Here is a 16,619-nt window from a genome sequence, read left to right on the forward strand (position 1 = left end):
AATACCAATATATGATATAACAATATCACACAATCACGGCATCATGAGAGATTACGCATGATATCTCGTAACGACTCGGGTCCACGCAAGAAACGTGGCAGAATCGTATAAATAAATGCCTAATTTTTTTGTCTAATACAAATCTTAATCTTATTACTTATGTAAGTACATAAATCTTTTTTTACATATAATGTAAAGAGAAAAGGGGAAATTAATATTTGTATAAGTATGAGTACCTTTTCTAAAAAATATCTTGTTCACAATCTGGAGCAAGCAACTAGCAAAGTACCTCAGAAAAATATTAAATTCTAACTGCAAATTTTGCTCCCGTAGGTATATGAAAATAATAAAGATTTTTGTATTTAGTCCTAGTGTATTTGTTGTTCTAGATTTCTAGCTGCCTACGTAGGTACGGTAGGTACCACGCTCTATTGCGATCGATGAAGTAGTTTATGCGTATGATAGTAACAAATGACTATGTAGGCTTTTTTAAGCTTATCTAATATTAAAGTTTTAAGGCGACTTCAATATTCTAATTAACTCAGATAATGCCAAAAGTCGGCCTCTAATACCAAGGTAGATTATAAAAATGGTCGTAGATGTACAAAAAAAAAAACAACTGCTTTCAAAGATATTGAAATATTTAATTAAAGCAAAATAGTATTTTCAGCCAGGCCTTTCGTGTTTACCAAAAGAATAAAATAAACGGCCGTTTCATTTTATAACTTTTTTAATCTCGCCAAACCCGTCCGCGTCAGTGACCTTTCGGTTTGAATATATAAACGACAATTTTTCCTCCATAATGGTAAATAAGTATTATAGTGACGTTGAAATAAAAATAAAACTCAGATTGAAGACAATGTATTGTATATCTTTGTTATTAAATTTTAAAAAAAAGTTAGTTTGTGTGTGTGTTTTTTTTATTTATTAGTTGTGCTGTGTGGTTACGGCAGTAAGAATATAGCCACCTCCTCTCTTCCTACGGGTGTCGTAAGAGGCGACTAAGGGATAACACAGTTCCACTACTGCCTTGGAACTTATAAAACCGACCGATGGCGGGATAACCATCCAACTGCTGGCTTTGACTAGCCCGTTGGCGCAGTTTGTAGTGACCCTGCTTTCTGCTCCGAGGGTTGTGGGTTCGATTCCCACCCCGAGTCTGGGTGTAATATAAATATTTATTTATATATTTATATATGTATTATTTATAAGTATGTTTATCAAAAAAAAAAAAAAAATGTAGCTATATACCAGTCGGCTGTAACCTATAACACAAGCATTAAGTTGCTTACTTTAGGAACAGACGACCGTGTGTGTATTGTGTAAATATTTATTTAATTATTTATTTATAACTGCTGGCTTTGAAATACACAGGCCGAAGATGGGTGGCAGCGTCTTCTGGGCGACAAAGCCAGCCCTGCGGTCACCAACCCGCCTGCCCAGCGTAGTGACTATGGGCAAAACACATGAGTTCACCCCGTTTTTGACGCGAACTTCTGGAGGCCTATGTCCATCAGTGGACTGTATTAGGGTGAAATGATGATGAGTGATGATACGATTAAATTGATTAAAAATGGCCCTAATATTTTCCTAAAACTTTAAAAGTTTAATGGTGACGTTTTAAAAATTTATGATCATAATAAATAGTCTGTGTAAGGGTCATAGAGGCAGAAAAATCAGAAAAGTCACCCAAAAGCTTGGTGATTCGTAAAACCTAGATATAAAAAGGAAACCTGATACCAAGTCGTACAAACTAAAATAGATGTCATTTAAATAATATATTAAGTAACTGTAAAAACTGTTTGGATTTAATTCTCAACTCACAAAATATATTTTGGAGAATAGCCATTTTTACAGAGATTAATACAAACAACGACTTATAAGTTTTTACTCATTATTTATATATCATATTTTTTACTTATTATTTGTATTATTACTTTTAATAATAATAATAATAATAATATATTCTTTATTGTACACCAAAATATAAACAAACAGTAGTAATTAAAAAAAAAGATGTACAAAGGCGACCTTATCGCTGAAGAGCGATTTCTTCCAGATAACCTTTGGGCACAGGACATGATATAGTAGTGTTAGATAGGAAGTGTGTTGTTATCGTGTAAGTGAATCTGTCTTTTTGAGAATGAATTCTTTAAACTTAAAACAGCAAAGAACGTCTACTGGAATGTGAAACAAGGCAGAAGATAGACAGTTAACACGGGTGATTTTGGTTTAGATTGACTTCAAAAACGAATGAATTATGAATTCTATGATTTATATTTAAAACATAATATTTATCATATTTGGAGCATTGACTGCTCCTGTCATCATTCGCTTCTCTCGCTTGCCAAAGAATAGAAATATTAGAAACTCAAAATTACCAACTATATAGTAAATATCCTATTTTACTTATAAATCATAGACAATGAAAGCTTAAAAATATATAAAGTCTATATTCTTGGAACGAAGTTCCTTACAGCAGGCTTGACATTTTTATTATATTTACCGCTATCTTCACTTCAAGGCTGATTCCAGGGTAAATGAGACCACCAAATCCAGCCTATCACGAAAACCAAATATAGCACTTTTCAATCATCGTCAGTTATCTGACAGACTCGATAAAATTAATTTACTCATATTATTGAAATCTTTTGAAATACGAGAAACATCCACAAAAGTAACAAGTATATTTCTTTTTTTTTTTTTGTCAATGTCAGGCTGACCATCGCAGAACTTTCTTCTGTGACATTGGTACGAAATAAACGATTGTTATAGCTCTGACAAGGTCTCCCATCACTAAACTATGTCAAGCGAGCTCTTGAAACGGGACTCTCGCCCATTTTGTCCTGGCTAAAGTTGTGCGTATCGAATTTTCTGTAACAAATAAAATTGTGCTATATTTTTTTATGAAGTTTATATATGGCACTGAAACGTTAATTTCGTAGTAAAACGGTTTTATGCGTTTGAGAGACTTCTTTAAAGATCATAAATCTTTTATTGGTCGGTGTGTTAAATTTATTGTGTTGGGACTTTTTGGTGTGAACGTTTTAAGTTTTTTTTTTTTTATGTTGCCCTTAAAATAGATCAGTTAGGATACTACCGGACCGGCTAGGATAGGCCCATATTTAAAATTGTAATAAAATGCAGTTAAACATTCTTTCCAAAATGTTTATAAAATTAATAGTACTTAAATGAAACTGTATTCAAATAATGATACAAGGTCAAAGAAATGCTTTTTCAAATGGAAAATTCAATTGTCTGCTGTTTAAATATCTAACAAGCAACGGCTCTAAGTATTTCTAGAATTTTCTCTCAGGAACTGGACATACAACACAAACATTATGACAAACATTGGCACTATTGAAGGCCATTAACCCTAAAGAAGACAAGCATTGGACATAAGGCCTAAAACACGACAAACTTTTACATATTACCTCTACAAAAAATTGTCACGAGCCATTGGTTGACCCCGCAACAGCTAGTACAAACGTAAGCTGTGACCATGGCGACAACCTATTGTCAAAATTGTTACTATAGACCAGGGGCGACCTTAGCCAATGAGAATAATATCGCATTGGCTAAGGCCGCTAAATAATATCGCGGCGCTCTGTTGAGAAAGAAAAAAAATGTTAGTCGAACATTTGCTTCTTCAGTTTGTGTGAATAATATTAAAACAAAATTTAATAAAACTTAATCAAAACGAAATGCATTTCGACATTGCTACTTTGCACTCTTGCACGTGATCTCGACGCCCTCTAACACCCTGCGTCCAGGTGCATCGCATCCCGAAACTATAGGTAAAGCCGTCCCTGCTATGGACATCGGTATTCCTATTCTGACCTTTACCTCATATAAACCTAAGTGGAAATCTAAGTGTAACTAATTACATCGGTACGAAATTAACTGAAACTAAATCTTGACTGAAATAGCCCGGTGTAGCAGCTGGCCTAAACGGTAGCGGTTCGCCCCACTGACCTGACTACGGTTTTAAATAGTGCGCGCGCGCATCTGTACCCCCACTTTTCCCCCTCCCCCCTCGTCTATTGGCATCTGTCGATCTCGAATGGGAAGTGACATAATTTGATTAGTGAAAGTACGTTTCAAGGTTACGTTGCATATAATTTTATTACGTTTTTTTTTTGGGTTCGTCACATATAAAGTGTATGTGAACGTATGTTTATTTTGTGTTTAAGAAAGAAACATTAGTTATATATTTCTTAAAGATTTTTATAACACAGAAAATCTATAAAATTAACTAAATAAAAAATAGTTACGTTCATGTAGCACGATACGAGTGAAATAAAATTACGTTTCAATCTATACTAATATTAAAAAGCTGAAGAGTTTGTTTGTTTGTTTAAACGCGCTAATCTCAGTAACTTATGGTTTTTGCGTTGGACAACCCGTTTACCGAGGAAAGCTATTTTTTTTTTCCTCAAATTAATGTGGCCGAAACCGCGGAGCACAGCTAGTCAGAAATAAATCCGCCCTAATGTCCGCCCATCCGTCCAACATGGATTTTTATGTACTGCTTTAATGTTTTATTTTCCAAATTAAAAAAGGACAAGTCGACAGGTTTGACGGAACAGCTTTTAACTGAGGTGGGGCACAGCAGGAATTTCCTGCTCAAAATATGGAGAATCCGACTGGGGTAGTACCTCGACCTTACAGAAGACCACAGCTAAATAATACTGTTTTCAAGCAGTATTGTGTTTCTGTTGGTGAGTAAGGTGACCGGAGCTCCTGGACGGGGGGGGGGGGGGGGGGGATTGGGTCGGCAACGCGCTTGCGATTCTTTTGGTGTTGCAGGCGTCTATGAGCTACGGTAATCTCTTAACCATCAGGTGAGCCGTACGCTTGTTTGCCGACCTAGTGATATATAAAAAAAGAACAATGCAAGTTTATTAGCACCGATGATTGGATGCTGGCCAGCTTTTAATCTCGGATACACACCGGTCTCTGAACTCGAAGAGTTGAACTCAGTGTGGTGGGCGTTGGAGAAATGCGCTCGAGTGTCCGGCCTATTAAAATGAGATATAGCTAACATTACTGCTGCTCTTTAGATGTAATAACTGTTACTAGTAGACACACACTGTAGTCTATTTATATACTTCATTGCACGAATGAAGAATGCATTCTATAGTCTTAAGGACTTTTTAAAATTATTATTATTATTGCCAAGAGGACTCTGACACTATTAATACATTCTTCTAGAAATGGAAATCACGATTCAACCTTAACAACCCACCGCTGGCCATAGTCCTCTTTCTCCGTGCAGGAGAAAAGTCAGCTTCTTAATCTACTACGCTGCTCCACTGCAGGTTGGAAGATATGTTACCTACTATGAGTAACAATCGCTATCAGGTATATATATATATAAAAGCAATCGGGACCGCTTAACGTGCTCTCTGAGGTACGCTGGGGAAACCCTCAAGGACAGATAAATAGCCCGGAAAAAAATATTTGTACACATAAAAATACAATAAATCCGCCAACCCAGTGCGCTTCTAGATAGAGAAAGCGGCCTATGTCCAGTTGTGGAAGATTACAGTCTTGAATCGTGACACGCCGTATTTTAAACAATAGTAAAAATGTATTCGTAATTTTAGAAGAAATCTTTGCTAGTTATGTTCAACAATAAGATAGCTACTGTAGTTAAACCAACCTTAAATCAACTTCCTTCTTCTCGAAATGTGTTCCTGTTAACAAAATTTCTGTTGACGTCATCAGAACTTTCGAGACCTACAACTACATTTTGAATATCTTCAAAACTTGCTCGAACACTTCGTTTGAAGTGTTTCGCAGGTTTTATATTCAGTTCTTATATTTATTGCTAGTTTGTTTTACAATGTAAATAAAATAATAGAAATCCAGAATCCAGAGAATAGAAGACCATCTCGTTATAATGAAATAACTTTTTCAGATTTTATCGCGGTTTATTAAGTTTTCCAAAAGCCCAATATTTCGGATACTTTACCATGCAACCATGGTCACGGAAAATCAGAATAAGTTGTTTCATTACAATGAGTGAAATTCGCGTAGATGTTAGAAAACAATATAAAACCATCTTATTAAATGTTTGTCCACTATAACGTACAAGTTGTGAACTGCGTTTCTTCTTCCATAAGTCGTAATGTTTAATAATGTTAAAATTACAGTCAATGACATAAATCAATCGTCCATGTCTTAATCGATATCTTAAAAGTATCAAGAGATTTTTTGCTTGAAATAGTGACAAAACTGTATCGTCATAAATTTTACGGTAATGTTGTTACAGTTTATGGGATGTGACGGTACAAACGTATTTTTCATTTACACCACCGGTCACCACCAGACCGCTCGTCCAGCATGATGAGTGGCATTACCCCCAATTATTATGAAAACAGGCACTTCGGCCTACAGTTACCGGCTATCGCTGGTGGGGTCTTGATGGGACCTGCGAAAACCGAGATGTTTGGCGCTTAATTAGGAAGGCCTATGTCCAACAGTAGACTGCGATAGGCTGAAATGATGAATGATGACTGCTATTGGTTACCTGTTAAATCAAACATGTAGTTTATGAGTTGTGGTGGTATATCGCCTAAGACCAGGTTCTAAATAAATGTAAAAAGTTTTACCTTCTACATATATTTCTACATTCTACACATATATAACATTATATAACATTCTATATATACCATTCTACATATATATAACTTGAGTATGAGATATTCTTTATCAGATACCAGTGAGACAGGGCCCTTAGTCTTCTATTAAGTTGCTGCTTGCTAGGTAGCGGGAACTCATTAGTCGATTGAGCTTACGGTAAATTGATTAAATCATAAAACTTTGCAAGCTCATTACACAGATGAGAAAGGAAAGAAAATTACGGAATAACGTTATGTAAGCGTCTTTTATACAATATTTTATTATAAAAGTATTATGTTTATATCATTATGATAAAAACTATTTGTGTCCGGCGGTTTTTTATGTCCTCTTTCCCAATTCGTGAAAATTGCCGAATAAATATCTATATTTAGCGTGGTGGATTAAGCTCCCATCCTTCTCCTACACGGATAAAGAGGCCCAGTAGTGGGATGTTACACGCTGAAACGATCGATCGTGAACTGAACAAAGTTATTTTCTGTTTGCGAATCCTGTAAGATGGCTCGTCGAGCGCTCGATTTCTTTATTGATACCTATAGGTAAATGTCAGATAGATTTATCAAAGCGCGGTGCCATCGGACCTAATAATAGTTTAAGAGCTTGTTTCACCGGACCTGGATAAATTTTATTCTGCAAATAAGTTACGAATAGACTTTAGCAGCAGGAGGTAGAATAGGCCATTACAATTTGTTTCTTATCTATTAAAAACCGTCCCAAGTGCGAGTCGGTCTCGCGTACGAAGGATTCCGTACCATTATCTATAAAAACGCCTTAAATATTTTTATTTTATTTTAATTTAATTATTTATTTTTAAAGTGAATATATAACTAAATATTTTGTGAATATTTCAAGCGTTTACCTGTTGCTGTAATTAATATCGAGCAAAAACGAGCAAAAAGTTACGTTTGTTGTATGGGAGCCATTTTAAATATTTATTTTATTCTGTTTGTTATTTATTGTCTGTAACATAAATATATCATCTGTGAAAATTTCAACTGTCTAAATATTACGGTTCATGAGATACAGTCTGGTGACAGACGGACGGACGGACGGACGGGCAGCGTAGTCTGAGTAATAGGGACCCGTCTTACCCTTTGGGTACGGAATCCTAATAAAAAATAATATTTAAAATCATATTTTCGAATAGAAATATCTCATAAATATAAAATTCATTATTAAAAAAAGAATGATATATCAATAACTTTCATATAATATGAATATTTATATGCTTAGCTGCCCGGGCAGACTTCGTTCTGTCAAAAGTTAATAGTAATTTTTTTTAATTTAGTTTTTTAGTATTAAAACCTTCCGTGGGCCAAAAAATAAATTAGCCGAATTGGTCGAGCCATTCTCGAGTTATGCGCTTAGCGACATTCATAAAAGATATCCACTAATGGTGAAACTGGCCCTAAGAATTAATCGATTAATAACCAATCAAACCATTATAATGTTACTATAGTTTAGAATTTACGTCTCGCCTCTTCTGTCTATTTGATGTACATCAGCGATATGGTAATTGGGTAATTTAGATATTTCTGTTTCAACATTGATCCGGCTGCGTGGTAACTAAACAAATGGAAAATATTATTTATGTATTAGCTTAGTTTAGTATTTACTTTGGTAACATTTACAGTCGGTTTATTTTCGATGAGTACGTGACAGTAATTTATATAAAGAGATTTATAAGATGTAGAATAATTTTGAAAGTTATGCTATAATATGAAATTTTTACATGATTTTAATTTTTGTAAATACATATGTACGAGTTCGTTCACCTATGATGATGGAATGTATACGTTTTTCATGGCGAAATAAAATATCGTAGTAATTCATTCGTCAAACTATATCTGGCTCAAGTGAGGAGACAGTTCTACGCTATATTTAACACCAGCTGTGCTGTGTACATGAAAATATAGCCTTATAGTTTTCACAAATAGACGGGTAAAATGGAAAAAAAATGTAGTTTGGCGTCGGTATCGATTATAATACGAGTATTTTACGATATTTTTCCGAATACCCTCAATGTACGAAGTTTTTTTAAACCTAGTTTTTAATTGTAAAATAAATTTTAAATATGTTGTACATTCATTATAAATGCGACATTGTAATTTACCACGCAAACGTACGTAGCAGCTGTTATTTTAATAAAATTATTTTAGACTTTAAAAAGATTAGGTTCGATAAAAACGTGAATATATTTTCAAGTTTCGCTATAGGTAGTGTGTTTATTTTTATGTATTTATGTATGTATGTGTCTATAAAAACGTGACGAAGGTCAGTTGCCGGCGCTCCGCTATCGCCGGTATATTTAGATTGTAACTCGGCTCTTCTTCCCGTCTTAGATCTTTGTTACTAATTAATTAAACGAGTTGGTAACAGAGCAGTTTGTTTTTGAGGATGATAATCTTATATCATGTTTTTTACGATTCATCATTATTATTACTGTGTGGCTACGGTACTAAAGAATATAGCCAACCCCTCTCTTCCCGTGGGTGTCGTAAGAGGCGACTAAGGGATAACACAGTTCCGCTACCACCTTGGAACTTAAAAAGCCGACCGATGGCGGGATAACCATCCAACTGCTGGCTTTGAAATACACAGGCCGAAGACGGGCAGCAGCGTCTTCGGTGCGACAAAACCAGCTCTGCGGTCACCAACCCGCCTGCCCAGCGTGGTGACTATGGGCAAAACAATGATGAACATGAGTTGACGTTAATTTTGGCGTGAACTTGTGGAGGCCTATGTCCAGCAGTGGACTGTATAGGCTGTAATGATTTTTAGGATTAATTAACAAAATTTAATTATTACAGAGGTGTACTTGGCAAGTAGGTGGTCTGATATTTTGAAGAGGTTTTTAATATTTTTTTTCTTTTTGAATTGGTTGACGTTGAGGTTGTTACATGGAAACGGACATCCGACTACATATCAGTAAAGTGATAAGTAATCCCCAAGACTAGTAATTATTACTAGATTGTAACGTGAAAGATTATTTAATTCCAAATTTTGGTAGATGACGACTTAAATCTGCCAGTCGCGGCTTCGAGTGAGAAAATTTAAGACAGTTCATAAAGCACTTGTAAATGTTTGTACATTTAACATTTGTACATTGTTTATATGGGAAATATTAGTAGCCTAGTCTCAGAGAACATGTTAAGCCGTCGGTTCCCCTTTATATCATATGCGCCTGATATCATTGTTATCCACTGTAAGGGAATTATTTATCTACCCGCAGTTTAGTACCGCGGTAATTTAAGCTTTAACTACCCAATGGAGATGCTAGAGTAGGACAGTTACAGGCTGGATTAAAATCTTACTAAGTAGTTATGTTGTAATAATTATCTTTATCATATTTTCGAAAATAATCTGAATAAATTAGTTACAATCGAATTTCGTTTAAAACATACATACATACATATAATGACGCCTCTTTCCCGTAGGGGTAGGCAGAGACCACTTCTTTCCACTTGCTACGATCCTTACATACTTCTTTCGCTTCGTCCACTTTCATTATTCCCTTCATACATGCTCTTCGGTTTAGGGTACTCTTGACCTGGCCTTTTTTCAAGACGTTTTATTTGGTCTCGGAACGTCCGCCTAGGTCTACCTCTTCTAACCTTTCCACCCACATTCGCCTTATACACATTTTTCGTCAATCGTTCTTCACTCATTCTCTCGACATGACCAAAACAATCGGAGCATACCTTTCTCAATTTTTGTCACTACACATCTTCTTTCAGACCGTTTCATATAAAAATCGCAGCAAAATACATATGGACACATATGCTTTATTATTTCGAAATTGCCACGAGATGGGAAGTTACGCGTAGTTAATCAGCGTTGTAATTATCCTATATTCCTCCTAGCCTAACTTTTTCCTTTCAAACAACGTTGCGATTATTGTTATAATAATACGCCATCCTAATCGACATTTTGTCCCATATCCGTGGCAACAAACTAAATTGTGCCAAACGCTCCGCGATAAATATCTGACGCCGTCGGAAGACAGCGTTTCCTTGGCAATGACCGCCGCGATCTGACAAACTCGTAAATTAATTTATTCAATGCTTTCGTTTGAGCTAATCCTGTCGCGGGACAGAGACGGTTTGGTGTAAATTTCAAATCGTGTTTTTTTTCTAGTTTTTCTCTTTTTGCAGTTTGATTAAATAAGTGTTATTTTGTATTCGCGTAGGTTGATGATAGTTGATAGGATGATGACCAATGTTGTCCTAACGTTTTCTGTAACTCTAATTTTCTTAATTTTTCATTCTGTATAAATCTTTTAGTAACCATTTAGAAGAATTTAAAAATGTTTTAAAAAGTTTTATTAATATACATATGTACTCACGAAACGTTAAAGCAAAATAACTGTAGTAAAAAAAATTGCTTCTTAATAATATACATATGTACTCACGAAATGTTATTGAAAAGTACCTGTAGTTAAAAAAAAATCGCCTCATAATTCAATTGAAACAAAAAAAAGTTAAAATAACTTTTATCGCAATACACGCAATGAAAAATGTTTCAATCGTAGACGCCATTCACATCAAGACAGTCTACAACATAATTAATTAGAAAAGAAAAACCATCGTTTACATAAACCAGGTTTATTATCTATACAAGTAAATAAAATTGAAGTGTTTGTTTGTAATATTAAAATAACCGCTTTTTACTAAATGCATATGGATGTATACAATCTACCAAATTAACATTTTTTTTACAATTTTTTTGTCTGTCTGTTTGTTCCGGCTAATCTCTGAAGCGGCTGGACCGATTTTGAGTGGACTTTCACTGGCAGATAGCTGATGTAGTAAGGAGTAATTTAGGCTACTTTTGTTTTAGAAATTTATTTATTTCATACCTCTGCGAACTGAACAATAACTTTTTTGTTAAATTCCTCGCGGACGAACTCGCGGGCACAGCTAGTATTATAATAAATTTGATTACACAGTTAATTTTTTAAAAGAGTAACTGCGGATTTCACTCATTATAATGAATGATCCCCCATGACCCCCGTGACCATGGCTGTAAAGTATCCGAAACGTCGGGCATCTAAAAAAACTTAATAAACCGCGATAAAATCCGAAAAAGTTTCATTATAAAGAGTAACTACGGAGTTTCTGACAGTTTTTTCTCTGCAGAATCTACATTCCGTATCGGTTTTAGCTTCACTTCTAACGATAATTAAAATTTTATTTTGTAAGATGACGATCGAAGGTAGTTTTAAAACCTATTTGAATACAGCTGTTTTTCATTTTGATTTTCCTCCTGTGCTCTGATCTGTAAACGGCCACTTTTACACGTTCACAGTTCAGTCGTTACATAAAGGATTTGTTATTAAGAGTTTTTAGGTTTTTGTTTTTTATTTATTTAATATAAATTTTAAAATAGATAAAGTAATTAGGTACTTCTTAGATGAAACTGTCCTTTATCATGTCGTGACAACTTGTTAATAAAACAACACTCAGCAAATAATTGTAAACATTTTTGTAAAATCTATATTACTGTATGTTACTTATGTTGTCCTACAAAATAAATAAATAACACAATCGCTATTAAGTCAGCTTTTTGTGCAATGTACGTGGAACTTGAGTATTATTTAATAAAAATAAGCAAATACAGGAATAATAGTAGTTTTTTCGGTGTTTTTACGGTTATTTGCAGTTCTGTTCTTTGTCACAGTAGTGGCACTAGCTGTGATCGTAGTTGATATACGATTACGATAATACATAGGCGACATTCTGCGACTACCGTATATGAAATTTAAATATCCACATTCGGCGACGTGTCGTTTATGGCGCCTTTAAACTAAAGGCTACTGCATATTGTATCGTCCATTCAAACGAGATTGGAAGGGTTTGCTCTGCACTTCCAACGGATATTTGCCTTTAGTAAATATTTGATTGTTGAGCCGGCGTTTACTCTGAACGAATGATTACGATCGGAAAAAAGTATTTTTTTTAAAAGCGACATTTTTTTTAGTTTTTCTTTTGTATACACCCTGTTAATAATTTTAGCTTCTGGTTTTACCGTCAATTACAAGTCAAATAATTTCAAAAAAGGGCCACTAACCATACTTATAGGTATTCAAGCCATACTATGGGCTGTATTACCACTTATTAAGATTGTATAATCGCAGTCATGCACATGCCTTATACAGGTTAAAAAAGGACTCGTCAATTATCCCCAACAAAGGAATATAATCGAATTAATTAAACGTAACGGATAATGAAAGTCGAATGAAATTTCGATCGTCTTTAATTATTCGTATTATCCGCAACGTTACACAGAGTCCGCTGTGATTGGGTCTTCGTTCAATTTCAGAGATACGCGCTAAATAAAATTAAAAAAGGATTACGTATGTAAAACAATCTCCTTCACGTGTTGGAGTTTTTTATATTCATTGCGGCATTTACAAGAAAACATCTTAAAGTTTTGTAAACATTTATCAGGTATGTCTTCTAGTTTTTAAAATATTATTTTTAATGTAAATTATAATGTAGTTGTAAGGGTTCCGTACCTCTAAGGAAAAACGGGAACCCTTATAAGATCATTTTGTTGCCTTCTGTCTGTCAAGACTCCTTTTCTCTGGAGCGCGTGGAGGTATCAAGCTGAAATTTATACCAAATATTTAAGTCTATTGTCCCTTGGAGTTGTGAAAAAATCTAAACTTCTAAGCCAACGCAATCAAAAGATAAATCTGTTTATGCTGTAAATTTTCGATACTCGTAAGGGAATCAAAATCTACAAGGTACTTCCCCTGAACTCAGAATCTTGAAATTTGGTATGAATCGATGTCTTTTACACAGGTAAAGGAAAAAATACGAAAAGCATAAACTTTTAGTTACATCATATAATAAAATATTTTTAAAAATTTTGTTTCTACGGAACCCTCGGTGCGCGAGTCCGACTCGCACTTGGCCGGTTTTTTTTTGTATATGTTGTTACATGTGATGTACCTATTAGTTGAATCATACAAAAGGATAATTTTGTATGATTGTTCGCCCTGACTCACAGAGAGCGGACGCGGTTGTATCGTGACGGACAATACAATTGTCTCATCTTGATTATTGATTTACTGTTTGTTTACTATGTAATGTATATATATATATATATATATATATATATATATATATATATATATATATGCGAGTTTTCACGAGATAATGATTAAGCTAGAAACAATTATTATAGTTGTTTTTAACCGACTTCAAAAAAGAAGGAGGTTACTCAATTCGACCGTATATATAATTATATTATGTATGTTCGGGGATAACTTCGTCGTTTATGAACCGATTTTAATAATTATTTTTTTGTTGGAAAGAAGATATCCCTGGTGTGGTATCATGATAAAGAAACCAGGATCTGATGATGGGATCCCAGGGAAACTCTCGAAAATCAAATCCGCATAACTTTTTGCTGGGTGTACCGATTTTGATGATTTTTAATTTAATCGAAAGCCGATGATCATGTGGTCACATTTAAATTTCATCGAGATCTGCTTACAACTTTTGGAGTAATCTTTGATAATGCGTATTTACTCGAATATTTATTCGTCTACTTACGTTGTACTATTTGTCGATATATAATTGAAGTCGGTTTTTTTTCGTTTGTCTGCAAACACAATTATTGATGTAAAACTTATTTAAGCACGCTTGACTTGGAGTAAGCTGGTGAATGCTTGATGAGAACGTTACGAAAGCTAAAGAAGTTTTACTTCAGTCGTGTGGTATAAAGCATTCTCTTTTTTTTATTCTTAGCTTTGGGTTTTATTTTATAAATATATAATGTGACCAAGGTTTAGATTACAGTAGTGTGTCCATAATTTGCTGTTGTGTCAGCGGTCAATAGTTTGACCTTCGTTCATAAAAGATTTCGTATTGGCAATAGATGTGGATCGTGATCTGAACGCGCTTGTGTTTGCTTTCTCATCGTATTAGGGGTCGTTGATTATTATACGTTTCTTTAGCGTCCTAAGAAAATATTAGTATATAAGTGTTACTTGCAGTGATATAAGCGTTTGATATTAAAATTGTTATTCTTTTATCTTTTGATGCACAATAAAGATTTATTCACAATTTGTAACAGTAAATTATTATCGTTTAGATCCCTGAAAAATTATTTAAAATGTATGTTTTTTTTTTACGTTAAATCATTGACGGTCGTAATCTATACAAATAAATTGGAGTGTCTGTTTGTGATATTAAAATAACCGCTTTTTACTAAATGCATATGGATGTATACACGGTACATATACCAAAATAACATTTTTACAATTTTTCTCTGTCTGTCTGTTTGTTCCGGCTAATCTCTGAAACGGATGGGCTGATTTTGACGGGAATTACACTGGCAGATAGTTGATGTAATAAGAACAAACTTAGGCTATTTTTATTTTATAAATTTATTTATGTTATAACTCTGTAAACTGAACAATAACTTTTTTGTTAAATTCCACGCGGACGAAGTCGCGGGTACAGCTAGTTGGAACATAAATTTTTCAATGAGCCAAAATATAGCATTTATTATTTAATGCAAACGTTTTTATTACCATGCATTTTGGATTTTGATTTTATTTTTTTACTGTATTGTGTTCAGCTTTATTAAAAAAAAAATAGAATTAATTGCAACGGCCTCCCTTCCTACGGCTTTTTAGAAGTATCACTTCTAACGTATGTGAATTGCACAAACACATACACACTTTCTATTTTCCTAATATATTGATTACATTGTTGCAGGTAAGAAACGAGTTTCTGAAGAGAATTTATTAAGTAAGTGGTTCGGGAAAATGTTGCGGTAAAAAAGGTAAAACTGGACGATGAGTGAAGCTGCCACTTAAACTAATGAACCGATGTTTTATATGGGTATAATACTAGTACGTAGCATTTAATCTCATTTTCTATTCTATTTATATATTATTTATTTTACACACTTTATCGACCAACATCAACACAATGGAACGCAATGTAGTCTTATGTAAAGGTAGGGCCCAGCAGAAAATACCTTTACCAAAATTTAAAACGTCTGGTATACTTCTCCTTACTGACCTTACTCTTGTTCTACTCCTTGTTCTACCTTCATCATCATTACAGCCTATACAGTCCACTGCTGGACATAGGCCTCCATAAGTTTACGCCAAAAATAACGTGAAATCATGTGTTTGCCCATAGTCACCACGCTGGGCAGGCGGGTTGGTGACCGCAGGGCTGGCTTTGTTGCACCGAAGACGCTGCTGCCCGTCTTCGGCCTGTGTATTTCAAAGCCAGCAGTTGGATGGTTATCCCGCCATCGGTCGGCCTTATTAAGTTCCAAGGTGGTTGTGGAACCTTGCTATCCCTTAGTCGCCTCTTACGACACCCAGGGGAAGAGAGGGGTTGGCTAAATTCTTTAATGCCGGAGCCACACAGTTCTAACTTACTGAAGATTTATTTATTAAAGGATAACCAACAAAAGATACATTAATAATAGTTTGTTACACACGAGCTTACACTACGATTTCAATGATCTTTTAATTATTATTTAATGAGTAAATTTGTCAATAAGCAATCATTTATAAAAATTCAAAATTACAATATCGTTAATATGTATCAAGTTTATGTGCTAATCTAGTAACAATTTAGAAATACCTGATAAAATACAATGTCAAAAGCATACAAATTTAAGATGATGCAATAAAAAAGAAAAAAGATTAAAAAATAAATAAAATACAAAAACAAAAATTAAAAATGAAAAAACAACAACAACAATGTTATGTAGTCGTAAGGGTAGTCGTAAGCTACACGCGTCAATTCATCTTCGTTATTTGAGTAAATCACTACTCACTATACATAGTAGAAAACAAAGTCGCTTTCTCTGTCCCTATTTCCCTATGTCCCTATGTATGCTTAAATCTTTAAAACTACGCAACGGATTTTGATGCATCTGAACCAATCAGTGAAGTCATGACCGGCCTTCCTAACCAATGCAACAGAACAGACGGT

This window comes from Melitaea cinxia, chromosome 14, assembly GCF_905220565.1.
Source record: "Melitaea cinxia chromosome 14, ilMelCinx1.1, whole genome shotgun sequence".
NCBI lineage: Eukaryota > Metazoa > Arthropoda > Insecta > Lepidoptera > Nymphalidae > Melitaea > Melitaea cinxia.